At 51.8% G+C, this 16,302-nt stretch overlaps 34 non-coding genes across 34 annotated transcripts; 7 read left to right on the top strand and 27 right to left on the bottom strand.

The window, feature by feature from the left end:
• Nucleotides 1-49: 49 nt before the first annotated feature.
• Nucleotides 50-120, bottom strand: Trnag-gcc. The gene has a single exon. It is a non-coding gene; the product is annotated as a tRNA-Gly (tRNA).
• Nucleotides 121-456: 336 nt separating this feature from the next.
• Trnag-ucc lies at nucleotides 457-528 on the top strand. The gene has a single exon. It is a non-coding gene; the product is annotated as a tRNA-Gly (tRNA).
• A 750-nt stretch (nucleotides 529-1,278) lies between these two features.
• On the bottom strand, nucleotides 1,279-1,352 carry Trnai-aau. Its single transcript has one exon. It is a non-coding gene; the product is annotated as a tRNA-Ile (tRNA).
• A 229-nt stretch (nucleotides 1,353-1,581) lies between these two features.
• Trnae-uuc lies at nucleotides 1,582-1,653 on the bottom strand. The gene has a single exon. It is a non-coding gene; the product is annotated as a tRNA-Glu (tRNA).
• Nucleotides 1,654-2,109: 456 nt separating this feature from the next.
• Trnam-cau lies at nucleotides 2,110-2,182 on the bottom strand. Its single transcript has one exon. It is a non-coding gene; the product is annotated as a tRNA-Met (tRNA).
• Nucleotides 2,183-2,477: 295 nt separating this feature from the next.
• Trnag-gcc lies at nucleotides 2,478-2,548 on the bottom strand. The gene has a single exon. It is a non-coding gene; the product is annotated as a tRNA-Gly (tRNA).
• Nucleotides 2,549-2,884: 336 nt separating this feature from the next.
• On the top strand, nucleotides 2,885-2,956 carry Trnag-ucc. The gene has a single exon. It is a non-coding gene; the product is annotated as a tRNA-Gly (tRNA).
• A 751-nt stretch (nucleotides 2,957-3,707) lies between these two features.
• Trnai-aau lies at nucleotides 3,708-3,781 on the bottom strand. Its single transcript has one exon. It is a non-coding gene; the product is annotated as a tRNA-Ile (tRNA).
• A 229-nt stretch (nucleotides 3,782-4,010) lies between these two features.
• Nucleotides 4,011-4,082, bottom strand: Trnae-uuc. Its single transcript has one exon. It is a non-coding gene; the product is annotated as a tRNA-Glu (tRNA).
• A 456-nt stretch (nucleotides 4,083-4,538) lies between these two features.
• Trnam-cau lies at nucleotides 4,539-4,611 on the bottom strand. Its single transcript has one exon. It is a non-coding gene; the product is annotated as a tRNA-Met (tRNA).
• A 295-nt stretch (nucleotides 4,612-4,906) lies between these two features.
• Nucleotides 4,907-4,977, bottom strand: Trnag-gcc. Its single transcript has one exon. It is a non-coding gene; the product is annotated as a tRNA-Gly (tRNA).
• A 336-nt stretch (nucleotides 4,978-5,313) lies between these two features.
• Trnag-ucc lies at nucleotides 5,314-5,385 on the top strand. Its single transcript has one exon. It is a non-coding gene; the product is annotated as a tRNA-Gly (tRNA).
• A 750-nt stretch (nucleotides 5,386-6,135) lies between these two features.
• On the bottom strand, nucleotides 6,136-6,209 carry Trnai-aau. The gene has a single exon. It is a non-coding gene; the product is annotated as a tRNA-Ile (tRNA).
• A 229-nt stretch (nucleotides 6,210-6,438) lies between these two features.
• Nucleotides 6,439-6,510, bottom strand: Trnae-uuc. Its single transcript has one exon. It is a non-coding gene; the product is annotated as a tRNA-Glu (tRNA).
• A 456-nt stretch (nucleotides 6,511-6,966) lies between these two features.
• On the bottom strand, nucleotides 6,967-7,039 carry Trnam-cau. The gene has a single exon. It is a non-coding gene; the product is annotated as a tRNA-Met (tRNA).
• A 295-nt stretch (nucleotides 7,040-7,334) lies between these two features.
• On the bottom strand, nucleotides 7,335-7,405 carry Trnag-gcc. Its single transcript has one exon. It is a non-coding gene; the product is annotated as a tRNA-Gly (tRNA).
• Nucleotides 7,406-7,741: 336 nt separating this feature from the next.
• Trnag-ucc lies at nucleotides 7,742-7,813 on the top strand. Its single transcript has one exon. It is a non-coding gene; the product is annotated as a tRNA-Gly (tRNA).
• A 751-nt stretch (nucleotides 7,814-8,564) lies between these two features.
• Trnai-aau lies at nucleotides 8,565-8,638 on the bottom strand. Its single transcript has one exon. It is a non-coding gene; the product is annotated as a tRNA-Ile (tRNA).
• A 229-nt stretch (nucleotides 8,639-8,867) lies between these two features.
• Nucleotides 8,868-8,939, bottom strand: Trnae-uuc. The gene has a single exon. It is a non-coding gene; the product is annotated as a tRNA-Glu (tRNA).
• A 456-nt stretch (nucleotides 8,940-9,395) lies between these two features.
• Nucleotides 9,396-9,468, bottom strand: Trnam-cau. Its single transcript has one exon. It is a non-coding gene; the product is annotated as a tRNA-Met (tRNA).
• Nucleotides 9,469-9,763: 295 nt separating this feature from the next.
• Trnag-gcc lies at nucleotides 9,764-9,834 on the bottom strand. The gene has a single exon. It is a non-coding gene; the product is annotated as a tRNA-Gly (tRNA).
• A 336-nt stretch (nucleotides 9,835-10,170) lies between these two features.
• Nucleotides 10,171-10,242, top strand: Trnag-ucc. The gene has a single exon. It is a non-coding gene; the product is annotated as a tRNA-Gly (tRNA).
• Nucleotides 10,243-10,994: 752 nt separating this feature from the next.
• Trnai-aau lies at nucleotides 10,995-11,068 on the bottom strand. Its single transcript has one exon. It is a non-coding gene; the product is annotated as a tRNA-Ile (tRNA).
• Nucleotides 11,069-11,297: 229 nt separating this feature from the next.
• Nucleotides 11,298-11,369, bottom strand: Trnae-uuc. The gene has a single exon. It is a non-coding gene; the product is annotated as a tRNA-Glu (tRNA).
• Nucleotides 11,370-11,825: 456 nt separating this feature from the next.
• Nucleotides 11,826-11,898, bottom strand: Trnam-cau. The gene has a single exon. It is a non-coding gene; the product is annotated as a tRNA-Met (tRNA).
• A 295-nt stretch (nucleotides 11,899-12,193) lies between these two features.
• On the bottom strand, nucleotides 12,194-12,264 carry Trnag-gcc. The gene has a single exon. It is a non-coding gene; the product is annotated as a tRNA-Gly (tRNA).
• Nucleotides 12,265-12,600: 336 nt separating this feature from the next.
• On the top strand, nucleotides 12,601-12,672 carry Trnag-ucc. Its single transcript has one exon. It is a non-coding gene; the product is annotated as a tRNA-Gly (tRNA).
• Nucleotides 12,673-13,423: 751 nt separating this feature from the next.
• Nucleotides 13,424-13,497, bottom strand: Trnai-aau. Its single transcript has one exon. It is a non-coding gene; the product is annotated as a tRNA-Ile (tRNA).
• Nucleotides 13,498-13,726: 229 nt separating this feature from the next.
• Nucleotides 13,727-13,798, bottom strand: Trnae-uuc. The gene has a single exon. It is a non-coding gene; the product is annotated as a tRNA-Glu (tRNA).
• A 456-nt stretch (nucleotides 13,799-14,254) lies between these two features.
• On the bottom strand, nucleotides 14,255-14,327 carry Trnam-cau. The gene has a single exon. It is a non-coding gene; the product is annotated as a tRNA-Met (tRNA).
• A 295-nt stretch (nucleotides 14,328-14,622) lies between these two features.
• Nucleotides 14,623-14,693, bottom strand: Trnag-gcc. The gene has a single exon. It is a non-coding gene; the product is annotated as a tRNA-Gly (tRNA).
• A 336-nt stretch (nucleotides 14,694-15,029) lies between these two features.
• Trnag-ucc lies at nucleotides 15,030-15,101 on the top strand. Its single transcript has one exon. It is a non-coding gene; the product is annotated as a tRNA-Gly (tRNA).
• A 752-nt stretch (nucleotides 15,102-15,853) lies between these two features.
• On the bottom strand, nucleotides 15,854-15,927 carry Trnai-aau. The gene has a single exon. It is a non-coding gene; the product is annotated as a tRNA-Ile (tRNA).
• Nucleotides 15,928-16,156: 229 nt separating this feature from the next.
• Trnae-uuc lies at nucleotides 16,157-16,228 on the bottom strand. Its single transcript has one exon. It is a non-coding gene; the product is annotated as a tRNA-Glu (tRNA).
• Nucleotides 16,229-16,302: the final 74 nt, after the last annotated feature.

The following is a 16,302-nucleotide window of genomic DNA, read 5'->3' as shown; positions in this document are numbered from 1 at the left end:
TCGAGTGCGAAAGACACGCAGCACCACTATCGGAGAAAAAACAAAATGATGCATCGGCCGGGAATCGAACCCGGGCCGCCCGCGTGGCAGGCGAGCATTCTACCACTGAACCACCGATGCTCAGCTAGTTCACAGCTTCCTGGTGCTTTCCGCGGCAGACGTCTGAGGGGAAAGTGGGACTGCCGTCCAGCGCCGTCGCATCCTCTCGAGAGAATGCTACACACGCTGAATCCTGAACTGCACTGCACTGCTTAAAAATGACGCCCGAACGCGATCGCCTAAGTACTCTTGCGGCGCACGCACGCGACGACTCTTGCCAAAGGACGCGAAATGTGCGTAGAGACGCTGTCTGGATGCGCTCGCCTACCCCGTAATGCGCCTACAGCTACGACCACCTTGAGCCGCCGCCGACAGGCGGGAAGCAGACACAGCGCGGCGTGCGCGGACGGAAACCGTGCGGTGGTGGTGTAATGGTCAGCATAGTTGCCTTCCAAGCAGTTGATCCGGGTTCGATTCCCGGCCACCGCAGCCGGCTTTTACTTTTGCGTATGAGTACTTTTGCCACGCGTCTTTAAATTAATGTTTCTTTCCCCCTCTTACTCGCTTTCATGCCACCCTATAGTGTGTGCGTCGATTCCCCTTGAGTCTCGACTTGTCTCGACTTTGCTCAGCTGACGCGAGAGCTGACGCTCTCCAATCGGCCTATATCAAGAGGACAAGCACGCGAAACGACTGAGAGAGGTATGGCGAGGCGGCCACCACATTACTTATGCCTCAAGTAAATACCTGCTGCCTGTTATCATGTATTGTCTGATGTTACATGTTCTGTCAGACAAATTCAGTTTTATTACTAGTACATTTCTTTTTTTTTTTTTTTTCTTTGTTGAAAATTTTACAACACGCTCCTTCATTTCACTGTGGCCGCACGGCGCGACTTGGCATACCGAGAGGCAAAACGTGGCGCCAGTGCCCTTGACCGAATAGCGCTGCAGCTCCGAAACCGAAGAGGAAAGAGTAATACGAATTGAAACCGTCGGCAGTGCCCTGTGTTCGCAGGCGGTCACCCGCCCAAGCACTGACAACGCCCAGCTTCGCGCAGTAGCGGTGATCGGACGAGAAACTTTGTGTTCACCGTGCTGTGACCAGTGAAGTGTTTTAGCGCGTCCCGACAAGTCGCGTTCTGGTCCCCTATCAGCTCCCACACAATGTGACGACTTCTTTGTTACCATACTTCCCCGCCGAAATCGGCGTTGCCTTTTTGAAAGAGTGAAATCGTAGTGGCCCGTGGGGGGATCGAACCCACGACCTTCGCGTTATTAGCACGACGCTCTAACCGACTGAGCTAACGGGCCTCGGGAATTGCTCTGCGTATTGCCATGTAACATTTCTATGGTAGCAGTCCAACAGTGGACCAGCGTCTCTTCTTCCTTTATTCCGCTGCTCGTAGTAATTTCATTGCGTGCCCGTTTCTCTCGACTGTTTTCAGCTGACGTTTATGAACCAGTAGCTATAATGCGAGGAGGACGTGAAACAGCCTTTCGCAGGGTCAAAACTTGTCGTGACTTTTGCCGAAAAATTCCGTTCCGGTACCGGGAATCGAACCCGGGCCTCCTGGGTGAAAGCCAGGTATCCTAGCCACTAGACCACACCGGACGCGCAAGTTTTACTCGGGGTTTACACCCGGTCCACTCGCTTTCCGTGTCGCACTTTCCCTGTTTGCGAGCATCTTTTCGCGCGCCCATGGCGAGGCGCGCATGGCAAAAGTCACAATTCATTGCTTTATGCCTCGTTGTTACAGCGGTAGGAGGAAAAGCAAAGCTGTAAGTAGTAATATTTATTTACTTATTTCGCAAGTAAATACCTGCTGCCTGTCATCGTACAGCAGGTCATACATTGTGTGACTTTACACGTTATATCGTACGAAATTCAGTATTATTACTAGTACTTTTTTCCTTGAAAATTTCACATAAGAACTGCAAGTAGTAATAACGGGAAGTAAACATTATCACGCTGAGTCGTTGAAGCCTTGAGGATAACAAAGTACAAAGTGTTTTGCTCCTTCGCAAACCCCAGAGCCGTCGATTTAGCTGTGGACGAAAGTAAATTAAATGCCCCGGGTGAGGATCGAACTCACGACCTTAAGATTATGAGACTTACGCGCTGCCTACTGCGCTACCGAGGCAGGTGATCGCCAGGCCTTCTGGAATCTCGGTAAGTACCAAATACCAGTGGTAGAGAGTCTGCACTTCCTGGCTCATTTTTTTCTGTTGCTACACGTGCATTCCCGGCGCGACAGGCAACTTGCGATGCTAGGCCGACGCCAGTATGTACAATAGCGCACAACAGTCCAAACGAGCAGTCGTGCGCGCTGCATGTTTGGTTATTCCCACACGGAAATCCCGCGGTTCATTCTCATGGCTCACGCAGTTCGAGTGCGAAAGACACGCAGCACCACTATCGGAGAAAAAACAAAATGATGCATCGGCCGGGAATCGAACCCGGGCCGCCCGCGTGGCAGGCGAGCATTCTACCACTGAACCACCGATGCTCAGCTAGTTCACAGCTTCCTGGTGCTTTCCGCGGCAGACGTCTGAGGGGAAAGTGGGACTGCCGTCCAGCGCCGTCGCATCCTCTCGAGAGAATGCTACACACGCTGAATCCTGAACTGCACTGCACTGCTTAAAAATGACGCCCGAACGCGATCGCCTAAGTACTCTTGCGGCGCACGCACGCGACGACTCTTGCCAAAGGACGCGAAATGTGCGTAGAGACGCTGTCTGGATGCGCTCGCCTACCCCGTAATGCGCCTACAGCTACGACCACCTTGAGCCGCCGCCGACAGGCGGGAAGCAGACACAGCGCGGCGTGCGCGGACGGAAACCGTGCGGTGGTGGTGTAATGGTCAGCATAGTTGCCTTCCAAGCAGTTGATCCGGGTTCGATTCCCGGCCACCGCAGCCGGCTTTTACTTTTGCGTATGAGTACTTTTGCCACGCGTCTTTAAATTAATGTTTCTTTCCCCCTCTTACTCGCTTTCATGCCACCCTATAGTGTGTGCGTCGATTCCCCTTGAGTCTCGACTTGTCTCGACTTTGCTCAGCTGACGCGAGAGCTGACGCTCTCCAATCGGCCTATATCAAGAGGACAAGCACGCGAAACGACTGAGAGAGGTATGGCGAGGCGGCCACCACATTACTTATGCCTCAAGTAAATACCTGCTGCCTGTTATCATGTATTGTCTGATGTTACATGTTCTGTCAGACAAATTCAGTTTTATTACTAGTACATTTCTTTTTTTTTTTTTTTTTCTTTGTTGAAAATTTTACAACACGCTCCTTCATTTCACTGTGGCCGCACGGCGCGACTTGGCATACCGAGAGGCAAAACGTGGCGCCAGTGCCCTTGACCGAATAGCGCTGCAGCTCCGAAACCGAAGAGGAAAGAGTAATACGAATTGAAACCGTCGGCAGTGCCCTGTGTTCGCAGGCGGTCACCCGCCCAAGCACTGACAACGCCCAGCTTCGCGCAGTAGCGGTGATCGGACGAGAAACTTTGTGTTCACCGTGCTGTGACCAGTGAAGTGTTTTAGCGCGTCCCGACAAGTCGCGTTCTGGTCCCCTATCAGCTCCCACACAATGTGACGACTTCTTTGTTACCATACTTCCCCGCCGAAATCGGCGTTGCCTTTTTGAAAGAGTGAAATCGTAGTGGCCCGTGGGGGGATCGAACCCACGACCTTCGCGTTATTAGCACGACGCTCTAACCGACTGAGCTAACGGGCCTCGGGAATTGCTCTGCGTATTGCCATGTAACATTTCTATGGTAGCAGTCCAACAGTGGACCAGCGTCTCTTCTTCCTTTATTCCGCTGCTCGTAGTAATTTCATTGCGTGCCCGTTTCTCTCGACTGTTTTCAGCTGACGTTTATGAACCAGTAGCTATAATGCGAGGAGGACGTGAAACAGCCTTTCGCAGGGTCAAAACTTGTCGTGACTTTTGCCGAAAAATTCCGTTCCAGTACCGGGAATCGAACCCGGGCCTCCTGGGTGAAGGCCAGGTATCCTAGCCACTAGACCACACCGGACGCGCAAGTTTTACTCGGGGTTTACACCCGGTCCACTCGCTTTCCGTGTCGCACTTTCCCTGTTTGCGAGCATCTTTTCGCGCGCCCATGGCGAGGCGCGCATGGCAAAAGTCACAATTCATTGCTTTATGCCTCGTTGTTACAGCGGTAGGAGGAAAAGCAAAGCTGTAAGTAGTAATATTTATTTACTTATTTCGCAAGTAAATACCTGCTGCCTGTCATCGTACAGCAGGTCATACATTGTGTGACTTTACACGTTATATCGTACGAAATTCAGTATTATTACTAGTACTTTTTTCCTTGAAAATTTCACATAAGAACTGCAAGTAGTAATAACGGGAAGTAAACATTATCACGCTGAGTCGTTGAAGCCTTGAGGATAACAAAGTACAAAGTGTTTTGCTCCTTCGCAAACCCCAGAGCCGTCGATTTAGCTGTGGACGAAAGTAAATTAAATGCCCCGGGTGAGGATCGAACTCACGACCTTAAGATTATGAGACTTACGCGCTGCCTACTGCGCTACCGAGGCAGGTGATCGCCAGGCCTTCTGGAATCTCGGTAAGTACCAAATACCAGTGGTAGAGAGTCTGCACTTCCTGGCTCATTTTTTTCTGTTGCTACACGTGCATTCCCGGCGCGACAGGCAACTTGCGATGCTAGGCCGACGCCAGTATGTACAATAGCGCACAACAGTCCAAACGAGCAGTCGTGCGCGCTGCATGTTTGGTTATTCCCACACGGAAATCCCGCGGTTCATTCTCATGGCTCACGCAGTTCGAGTGCGAAAGACACGCAGCACCACTATCGGAGAAAAAACAAAATGATGCATCGGCCGGGAATCGAACCCGGGCCGCCCGCGTGGCAGGCGAGCATTCTACCACTGAACCACCGATGCTCAGCTAGTTCACAGCTTCCTGGTGCTTTCCGCGGCAGACGTCTGAGGGGAAAGTGGGACTGCCGTCCAGCGCCGTCGCATCCTCTCGAGAGAATGCTACACACGCTGAATCCTGAACTGCACTGCACTGCTTAAAAATGACGCCCGAACGCGATCGCCTAAGTACTCTTGCGGCGCACGCACGCGACGACTCTTGCCAAAGGACGCGAAATGTGCGTAGAGACGCTGTCTGGATGCGCTCGCCTACCCCGTAATGCGCCTACAGCTACGACCACCTTGAGCCGCCGCCGACAGGCGGGAAGCAGACACAGCGCGGCGTGCGCGGACGGAAACCGTGCGGTGGTGGTGTAATGGTCAGCATAGTTGCCTTCCAAGCAGTTGATCCGGGTTCGATTCCCGGCCACCGCAGCCGGCTTTTACTTTTGCGTATGAGTACTTTTGCCACGCGTCTTTAAATTAATGTTTCTTTCCCCCTCTTACTCGCTTTCATGCCACCCTATAGTGTGTGCGTCGATTCCCCTTGAGTCTCGACTTGTCTCGACTTTGCTCAGCTGACGCGAGAGCTGACGCTCTCCAATCGGCCTATATCAAGAGGACAAGCACGCGAAACGACTGAGAGAGGTATGGCGAGGCGGCCACCACATTACTTATGCCTCAAGTAAATACCTGCTGCCTGTTATCATGTATTGTCTGATGTTACATGTTCTGTCAGACAAATTCAGTTTTATTACTAGTACATTTCTTTTTTTTTTTTTTTTCTTTGTTGAAAATTTTACAACACGCTCCTTCATTTCACTGTGGCCGCACGGCGCGACTTGGCATACCGAGAGGCAAAACGTGGCGCCAGTGCCCTTGACCGAATAGCGCTGCAGCTCCGAAACCGAAGAGGAAAGAGTAATACGAATTGAAACCGTCGGCAGTGCCCTGTGTTCGCAGGCGGTCACCCGCCCAAGCACTGACAACGCCCAGCTTCGCGCAGTAGCGGTGATCGGACGAGAAACTTTGTGTTCACCGTGCTGTGACCAGTGAAGTGTTTTAGCGCGTCCCGACAAGTCGCGTTCTGGTCCCCTATCAGCTCCCACACAATGTGACGACTTCTTTGTTACCATACTTCCCCGCCGAAATCGGCGTTGCCTTTTTGAAAGAGTGAAATCGTAGTGGCCCGTGGGGGGATCGAACCCACGACCTTCGCGTTATTAGCACGACGCTCTAACCGACTGAGCTAACGGGCCTCGGGAATTGCTCTGCGTATTGCCATGTAACATTTCTATGGTAGCAGTCCAACAGTGGACCAGCGTCTCTTCTTCCTTTATTCCGCTGCTCGTAGTAATTTCATTGCGTGCCCGTTTCTCTCGACTGTTTTCAGCTGACGTTTATGAACCAGTAGCTATAATGCGAGGAGGACGTGAAACAGCCTTTCGCAGGGTCAAAACTTGTCGTGACTTTTGCCGAAAAATTCCGTTCCAGTACCGGGAATCGAACCCGGGCCTCCTGGGTGAAGGCCAGGTATCCTAGCCACTAGACCACACCGGACGCGCAAGTTTTACTCGGGGTTTACACCCGGTCCACTCGCTTTCCGTGTCGCACTTTCCCTGTTTGCGAGCATCTTTTCGCGCGCCCATGGCGAGGCGCGCATGGCAAAAGTCACAATTCATTGCTTTATGCCTCGTTGTTACAGCGGTAGGAGGAAAAGCAAAGCTGTAAGTAGTAATATTTATTTACTTATTTCGCAAGTAAATACCTGCTGCCTGTCATCGTACAGCAGGTCATACATTGTGTGACTTTACACGTTATATCGTACGAAATTCAGTATTATTACTAGTACTTTTTTCCTTGAAAATTTCACATAAGAACTGCAAGTAGTAATAACGGGAAGTAAACATTATCACGCTGAGTCGTTGAAGCCTTGAGGATAACAAAGTACAAAGTGTTTTGCTCCTTCGCAAACCCCAGAGCCGTCGATTTAGCTGTGGACGAAAGTAAATTAAATGCCCCGGGTGAGGATCGAACTCACGACCTTAAGATTATGAGACTTACGCGCTGCCTACTGCGCTACCGAGGCAGGTGATCGCCAGGCCTTCTGGAATCTCGGTAAGTACCAAATACCAGTGGTAGAGAGTCTGCACTTCCTGGCTCATTTTTTTCTGTTGCTACACGTGCATTCCCGGCGCGACAGGCAACTTGCGATGCTAGGCCGACGCCAGTATGTACAATAGCGCACAACAGTCCAAACGAGCAGTCGTGCGCGCTGCATGTTTGGTTATTCCCACACGGAAATCCCGCGGTTCATTCTCATGGCTCACGCAGTTCGAGTGCGAAAGACACGCAGCACCACTATCGGAGAAAAAACAAAATGATGCATCGGCCGGGAATCGAACCCGGGCCGCCCGCGTGGCAGGCGAGCATTCTACCACTGAACCACCGATGCTCAGCTAGTTCACAGCTTCCTGGTGCTTTCCGCGGCAGACGTCTGAGGGGAAAGTGGGACTGCCGTCCAGCGCCGTCGCATCCTCTCGAGAGAATGCTACACACGCTGAATCCTGAACTGCACTGCACTGCTTAAAAATGACGCCCGAACGCGATCGCCTAAGTACTCTTGCGGCGCACGCACGCGACGACTCTTGCCAAAGGACGCGAAATGTGCGTAGAGACGCTGTCTGGATGCGCTCGCCTACCCCGTAATGCGCCTACAGCTACGACCACCTTGAGCCGCCGCCGACAGGCGGGAAGCAGACACAGCGCGGCGTGCGCGGACGGAAACCGTGCGGTGGTGGTGTAATGGTCAGCATAGTTGCCTTCCAAGCAGTTGATCCGGGTTCGATTCCCGGCCACCGCAGCCGGCTTTTACTTTTGCGTATGAGTACTTTTGCCACGCGTCTTTAAATTAATGTTTCTTTCCCCCTCTTACTCGCTTTCATGCCACCCTATAGTGTGTGCGTCGATTCCCCTTGAGTCTCGACTTGTCTCGACTTTGCTCAGCTGACGCGAGAGCTGACGCTCTCCAATCGGCCTATATCAAGAGGACAAGCACGCGAAACGACTGAGAGAGGTATGGCGAGGCGGCCACCACATTACTTATGCCTCAAGTAAATACCTGCTGCCTGTTATCATGTATTGTCTGATGTTACATGTTCTGTCAGACAAATTCAGTTTTATTACTAGTACATTTCTTTTTTTTTTTTTTTTTCTTTGTTGAAAATTTTACAACACGCTCCTTCATTTCACTGTGGCCGCACGGCGCGACTTGGCATACCGAGAGGCAAAACGTGGCGCCAGTGCCCTTGACCGAATAGCGCTGCAGCTCCGAAACCGAAGAGGAAAGAGTAATACGAATTGAAACCGTCGGCAGTGCCCTGTGTTCGCAGGCGGTCACCCGCCCAAGCACTGACAACGCCCAGCTTCGCGCAGTAGCGGTGATCGGACGAGAAACTTTGTGTTCACCGTGCTGTGACCAGTGAAGTGTTTTAGCGCGTCCCGACAAGTCGCGTTCTGGTCCCCTATCAGCTCCCACACAATGTGACGACTTCTTTGTTACCATACTTCCCCGCCGAAATCGGCGTTGCCTTTTTGAAAGAGTGAAATCGTAGTGGCCCGTGGGGGGATCGAACCCACGACCTTCGCGTTATTAGCACGACGCTCTAACCGACTGAGCTAACGGGCCTCGGGAATTGCTCTGCGTATTGCCATGTAACATTTCTATGGTAGCAGTCCAACAGTGGACCAGCGTCTCTTCTTCCTTTATTCCGCTGCTCGTAGTAATTTCATTGCGTGCCCGTTTCTCTCGACTGTTTTCAGCTGACGTTTATGAACCAGTAGCTATAATGCGAGGAGGACGTGAAACAGCCTTTCGCAGGGTCAAAACTTGTCGTGACTTTTGCCGAAAAATTCCGTTCCGGTACCGGGAATCGAACCCGGGCCTCCTGGGTGAAGGCCAGGTATCCTAGCCACTAGACCACACCGGACGCGCAAGTTTTACTCGGGGTTTACACCCGGTCCACTCGCTTTCCGTGTCGCACTTTCCCTGTTTGCGAGCATCTTTTCGCGCGCCCATGGCGAGGCGCGCATGGCAAAAGTCACAATTCATTGCTTTATGCCTCGTTGTTACAGCGGTAGGAGGAAAAGCAAAGCTGTAAGTAGTAATATTTATTTACTTATTTCGCAAGTAAATACCTGCTGCCTGTCATCGTACAGCAGGTCATACATTGTGTGACTTTACACGTTATATCGTACGAAATTCAGTATTATTACTAGTACTTTTTTCCTTGAAAATTTCACATAAGAACTGCAAGTAGTAATAACGGGAAGTAAACATTATCACGCTGAGTCGTTGAAGCCTTGAGGATAACAAAGTACAAAGTGTTTTGCTCCTTCGCAAACCCCAGAGCCGTCGATTTAGCTGTGGACGAAAGTAAATTAAATGCCCCGGGTGAGGATCGAACTCACGACCTTAAGATTATGAGACTTACGCGCTGCCTACTGCGCTACCGAGGCAGGTGATCGCCAGGCCTTCTGGAATCTCGGTAAGTACCAAATACCAGTGGTAGAGAGTCTGCACTTCCTGGCTCATTTTTTTCTGTTGCTACACGTGCATTCCCGGCGCGACAGGCAACTTGCGATGCTAGGCCGACGCCAGTATGTACAATAGCGCACAACAGTCCAAACGAGCAGTCGTGCGCGCTGCATGTTTGGTTATTCCCACACGGAAATCCCGCGGTTCATTCTCATGGCTCACGCAGTTCGAGTGCGAAAGACACGCAGCACCACTATCGGAGAAAAAACAAAATGATGCATCGGCCGGGAATCGAACCCGGGCCGCCCGCGTGGCAGGCGAGCATTCTACCACTGAACCACCGATGCTCAGCTAGTTCACAGCTTCCTGGTGCTTTCCGCGGCAGACGTCTGAGGGGAAAGTGGGACTGCCGTCCAGCGCCGTCGCATCCTCTCGAGAGAATGCTACACACGCTGAATCCTGAACTGCACTGCACTGCTTAAAAATGACGCCCGAACGCGATCGCCTAAGTACTCTTGCGGCGCACGCACGCGACGACTCTTGCCAAAGGACGCGAAATGTGCGTAGAGACGCTGTCTGGATGCGCTCGCCTACCCCGTAATGCGCCTACAGCTACGACCACCTTGAGCCGCCGCCGACAGGCGGGAAGCAGACACAGCGCGGCGTGCGCGGACGGAAACCGTGCGGTGGTGGTGTAATGGTCAGCATAGTTGCCTTCCAAGCAGTTGATCCGGGTTCGATTCCCGGCCACCGCAGCCGGCTTTTACTTTTGCGTATGAGTACTTTTGCCACGCGTCTTTAAATTAATGTTTCTTTCCCCCTCTTACTCGCTTTCATGCCACCCTATAGTGTGTGCGTCGATCACCCTTGAGTCTCGACTTGTCTCGACTTTGCTCAGCTGACGCGAGAGCTGACGCTCTCCAATCGGCCTATATCAAGAGGACAAGCACGCGAAACGACTGAGAGAGGTATGGCGAGGCGGCCACCACATTACTTATGCCTCAAGTAAATACCTGCTGCCTGTTATCATGTATTGTCTGATGTTACATGTTCTGTCAGACAAATTCAGTTTTATTACTAGTACATTTCTTTTTTTTTTTTTTTTTTCTTTGTTGAAAATTTTACAACACGCTCCTTCATTTCACTGTGGCCGCACGGCGCGACTTGGCATACCGAGAGGCAAAACGTGGCGCCAGTGCCCTTGACCGAATAGCGCTGCAGCTCCGAAACCGAAGAGGAAAGAGTAATACGAATTGAAACCGTCGGCAGTGCCCTGTGTTCGCAGGCGGTCACCCGCCCAAGCACTGACAACGCCCAGCTTCGCGCAGTAGCGGTGATCGGACGAGAAACTTTGTGTTCACCGTGCTGTGACCAGTGAAGTGTTTTAGCGCGTCCCGACAAGTCGCGTTCTGGTCCCCTATCAGCTCCCACACAATGTGACGACTTCTTTGTTACCATACTTCCCCGCCGAAATCGGCGTTGCCTTTTTGAAAGAGTGAAATCGTAGTGGCCCGTGGGGGGATCGAACCCACGACCTTCGCGTTATTAGCACGACGCTCTAACCGACTGAGCTAACGGGCCTCGGGAATTGCTCTGCGTATTGCCATGTAACATTTCTATGGTAGCAGTCCAACAGTGGACCAGCGTCTCTTCTTCCTTTATTCCGCTGCTCGTAGTAATTTCATTGCGTGCCCGTTTCTCTCGACTGTTTTCAGCTGACGTTTATGAACCAGTAGCTATAATGCGAGGAGGACGTGAAACAGCCTTTCGCAGGGTCAAAACTTGTCGTGACTTTTGCCGAAAAATTCCGTTCCAGTACCGGGAATCGAACCCGGGCCTCCTGGGTGAAGGCCAGGTATCCTAGCCACTAGACCACACCGGACGCGCAAGTTTTACTCGGGGTTTACACCCGGTCCACTCGCTTTCCGTGTCGCACTTTCCCTGTTTGCGAGCATCTTTTCGCGCGCCCATGGCGAGGCGCGCATGGCAAAAGTCACAATTCATTGCTTTATGCCTCGTTGTTACAGCGGTAGGAGGAAAAGCAAAGCTGTAAGTAGTAATATTTATTTACTTATTTCGCAAGTAAATACCTGCTGCCTGTCATCGTACAGCAGGTCATACATTGTGTGACTTTACACGTTATATCGTACGAAATTCAGTATTATTACTAGTACTTTTTTCCTTGAAAATTTCACATAAGAACTGCAAGTAGTAATAACGGGAAGTAAACATTATCACGCTGAGTCGTTGAAGCCTTGAGGATAACAAAGTACAAAGTGTTTTGCTCCTTCGCAAACCCCAGAGCCGTCGATTTAGCTGTGGACGAAAGTAAATTAAATGCCCCGGGTGAGGATCGAACTCACGACCTTAAGATTATGAGACTTACGCGCTGCCTACTGCGCTACCGAGGCAGGTGATCGCCAGGCCTTCTGGAATCTCGGTAAGTACCAAATACCAGTGGTAGAGAGTCTGCACTTCCTGGCTCATTTTTTTCTGTTGCTACACGTGCATTCCCGGCGCGACAGGCAACTTGCGATGCTAGGCCGACGCCAGTATGTACAATAGCGCACAACAGTCCAAACGAGCAGTCGTGCGCGCTGCATGTTTGGTTATTCCCACACGGAAATCCCGCGGTTCATTCTCATGGCTCACGCAGTTCGAGTGCGAAAGACACGCAGCACCACTATCGGAGAAAAAACAAAATGATGCATCGGCCGGGAATCGAACCCGGGCCGCCCGCGTGGCAGGCGAGCATTCTACCACTGAACCACCGATGCTCAGCTAGTTCACAGCTTCCTGGTGCTTTCCGCGGCAGACGTCTGAGGGGAAAGTGGGACTGCCGTCCAGCGCCGTCGCATCCTCTCGAGAGAATGCTACACACGCTGAATCCTGAACTGCACTGCACTGCTTAAAAATGACGCCCGAACGCGATCGCCTAAGTACTCTTGCGGCGCACGCACGCGACGACTCTTGCCAAAGGACGCGAAATGTGCGTAGAGACGCTGTCTGGATGCGCTCGCCTACCCCGTAATGCGCCTACAGCTACGACCACCTTGAGCCGCCGCCGACAGGCGGGAAGCAGACACAGCGCGGCGTGCGCGGACGGAAACCGTGCGGTGGTGGTGTAATGGTCAGCATAGTTGCCTTCCAAGCAGTTGATCCGGGTTCGATTCCCGGCCACCGCAGCCGGCTTTTACTTTTGCGTATGAGTACTTTTGCCACGCGTCTTTAAATTAATGTTTCTTTCCCCCTCTTACTCGCTTTCATGCCACCCTATAGTGTGTGCGTCGATTCCCCTTGAGTCTCGACTTGTCTCGACTTTGCTCAGCTGACGCGAGAGCTGACGCTCTCCAATCGGCCTATATCAAGAGGACAAGCACGCGAAACGACTGAGAGAGGTATGGCGAGGCGGCCACCACATTACTTATGCCTCAAGTAAATACCTGCTGCCTGTTATCATGTATTGTCTGATGTTACATGTTCTGTCAGACAAATTCAGTTTTATTACTAGTACATTTCTTTTTTTTTTTTTTTTTCTTTGTTGAAAATTTTACAACACGCTCCTTCATTTCACTGTGGCCGCACGGCGCGACTTGGCATACCGAGAGGCAAAACGTGGCGCCAGTGCCCTTGACCGAATAGCGCTGCAGCTCCGAAACCGAAGAGGAAAGAGTAATACGAATTGAAACCGTCGGCAGTGCCCTGTGTTCGCAGGCGGTCACCCGCCCAAGCACTGACAACGCCCAGCTTCGCGCAGTAGCGGTGATCGGACGAGAAACTTTGTGTTCACCGTGCTGTGACCAGTGAAGTGTTTTAGCGCGTCCCGACAAGTCGCGTTCTGGTCCCCTATCAGCTCCCACACAATGTGACGACTTCTTTGTTACCATACTTCCCCGCCGAAATCGGCGTTGCCTTTTTGAAAGAGTGAAATCGTAGTGGCCCGTGGGGGGATCGAACCCACGACCTTCGCGTTATTAGCACGACGCTCTAACCGACTGAGCTAACGGGCCTCGGGAATTGCTCTGCGTATTGCCATGTAACATTTCTATGGTAGCAGTCCAACAGTGGACCAGCGTCTCTTCTTCCTTTATTCCGCTGCTCGTAGTAATTTCATTGCGTGCCCGTTTCTCTCGACTGTTTTCAGCTGACGTTTATGAACCAGTAGCTATAATGCGAGGAGGACGTGAAACAGCCTTTCGCAGGGTCAAAACTTGTCGTGACTTTTGCCGAAAAATTCCGTTCCGGTACCGGGAATCGAACCCGGGCCTCCTGGGTGAAGGCCAGGTATCCTAGCCACTAGACCACACCGGACGCGCAAGTTTTACTCGGGGTTTACACCCGGTCCACTCGCTTTCCGTGTCGCACTTTCCCTGTTTGCGAGCATCTTTTCGCGCGCCCATGGCGAGGCGCGCATGGCAAAAGTCACAATTCATTGCTTTATGCCTCGTTGTTACAGCGGTAGGAGGAAAAGCAAAGCTGTAAGTAGTAATATTTATTTACTTATTTCGCAAGTAAATACCTGCTGCCTGTCATCGTACAGCAGGTCATACATTGTGTGACTTTACACGTTATATCGTACGAAATTCAGTATTATTACTAGTACTTTTTTCCTTGAAAATTTCACATAAGAACTGCAAGTAGTAATAACGGGAAGTAAACATTATCACGCTGAGTCGTTGAAGCCTTGAGGATAACAAAGTACAAAGTGTTTTGCTCCTTCGCAAACCCCAGAGCCGTCGATTTAGCTGTGGACGAAAGTAAATTAAATGCCCCGGGTGAGGATCGAACTCACGACCTTAAGATTATGAGACTTACGCGCTGCCTACTGCGCTACCGAGGCAGGTGATCGCCAGGCCTTCTGGAATCTCGGTAAGTACCAAATACCAGTGGTAGAGAGTCTGCACTTCCTGGCTCATTTTTTTCTGTTGCTACACGTGCATTCCCGGCGCGACAGGCAACTTGCGATGCTAGGCCGACGCCAGTATGTACAATAGCGCACAACAGTCCAAACGAGCAGTCGTGCGCGCTGCATGTTTGGTTATTCCCACACGGAAATCCCGCGGTTCATTCTCATGGCTCACGCAGTTCGAGTGCGAAAGACACGCAGCACCACTATCGGAGAAAAAACAAAATGATGCATCGGCCGGGAATCGAACCCGGGCCGCCCGCGTGGCAGGCGAGCATTCTACCACTGAACCACCGATGCTCAGCTAGTTCACAGCTTCCTGGTGCTTTCCGCGGCAGACGTCTGAGGGGAAAGTGGGACTGCCGTCCAGCGCCGTCGCATCCTCTCGAGAGAATGCTACACACGCTGAATCCTGAACTGCACTGCACTGCTTAAAAATGACGCCCGAACGCGATCGCCTAAGTACTCTTGCGGCGCACGCACGCGACGACTCTTGCCAAAGGACGCGAAATGTGCGTAGAGACGCTGTCTGGATGCGCTCGCCTACCCCGTAATGCGCCTACAGCTACGACCACCTTGAGCCGCCGCCGACAGGCGGGAAGCAGACACAGCGCGGCGTGCGCGGACGGAAACCGTGCGGTGGTGGTGTAATGGTCAGCATAGTTGCCTTCCAAGCAGTTGATCCGGGTTCGATTCCCGGCCACCGCAGCCGGCTTTTACTTTTGCGTATGAGTACTTTTGCCACGCGTCTTTAAATTAATGTTTCTTTCCCCCTCTTACTCGCTTTCATGCCACCCTATAGTGTGTGCGTCGATCACCCTTGAGTCTCGACTTGTCTCGACTTTGCTCAGCTGACGCGAGAGCTGACGCTCTCCAATCGGCCTATATCAAGAGGACAAGCACGCGAAACGACTGAGAGAGGTATGGCGAGGCGGCCACCACATTACTTATGCCTCAAGTAAATACCTGCTGCCTGTTATCATGTATTGTCTGATGTTACATGTTCTGTCAGACAAATTCAGTTTTATTACTAGTACATTTCTTTTTTTTTTTTTTTTTTCTTTGTTGAAAATTTTACAACACGCTCCTTCATTTCACTGTGGCCGCACGGCGCGACTTGGCATACCGAGAGGCAAAACGTGGCGCCAGTGCCCTTGACCGAATAGCGCTGCAGCTCCGAAACCGAAGAGGAAAGAGTAATACGAATTGAAACCGTCGGCAGTGCCCTGTGTTCGCAGGCGGTCACCCGCCCAAGCACTGACAACGCCCAGCTTCGCGCAGTAGCGGTGATCGGACGAGAAACTTTGTGTTCACCGTGCTGTGACCAGTGAAGTGTTTTAGCGCGTCCCGACAAGTCGCGTTCTGGTCCCCTATCAGCTCCCACACAATGTGACGACTTCTTTGTTACCATACTTCCCCGCCGAAATCGGCGTTGCCTTTTTGAAAGAGTGAAATCGTAGTGGCCCGTGGGGGGATCGAACCCACGACCTTCGCGTTATTAGCACGACGCTCTAACCGACTGAGCTAACGGGCCTCGGGAATTGCTCTGCGTATTGCCATGTAACATTTCTATGGTAGCAGTCCAACAGTGGACCAGCGTCTCTTCTTCCTTTATTCCGCTGCTCGTAGTAATTTCATTGCGTGCCCGTTTCTCTCGACTGTTTTCAGCTGACGTTTATGAACCAGTAGCTATAATGCGAGGAGGACGTGAAACAGCCTTTCGCAGGGTCAAAACTTGTCGTGACTTTTGCCGAAAAATTCCGTTCCAGTACCGGGAATCGAACCCGGGCCTCCTGGGTGAAGGCCAGGTATCCTAGCCACTAGACCACACCGGACGCGCAAGTTTTACTCGGGGTTTACACCCGGTCCACTCGCTTTCCGTGTCGCACTTTCCCTGTTTGCGAGCATC

The sequence above is a fragment of the Schistocerca piceifrons genome, unplaced genomic scaffold, assembly GCF_021461385.2.
Source record: "Schistocerca piceifrons isolate TAMUIC-IGC-003096 unplaced genomic scaffold, iqSchPice1.1 HiC_scaffold_330, whole genome shotgun sequence".
Classification (NCBI taxonomy): domain Eukaryota; kingdom Metazoa; phylum Arthropoda; class Insecta; order Orthoptera; family Acrididae; genus Schistocerca; species Schistocerca piceifrons.
The sequence above is the reverse complement of the archived record's forward strand: the minus strand, read 5'-3'. Positions and strand labels throughout refer to the sequence as shown.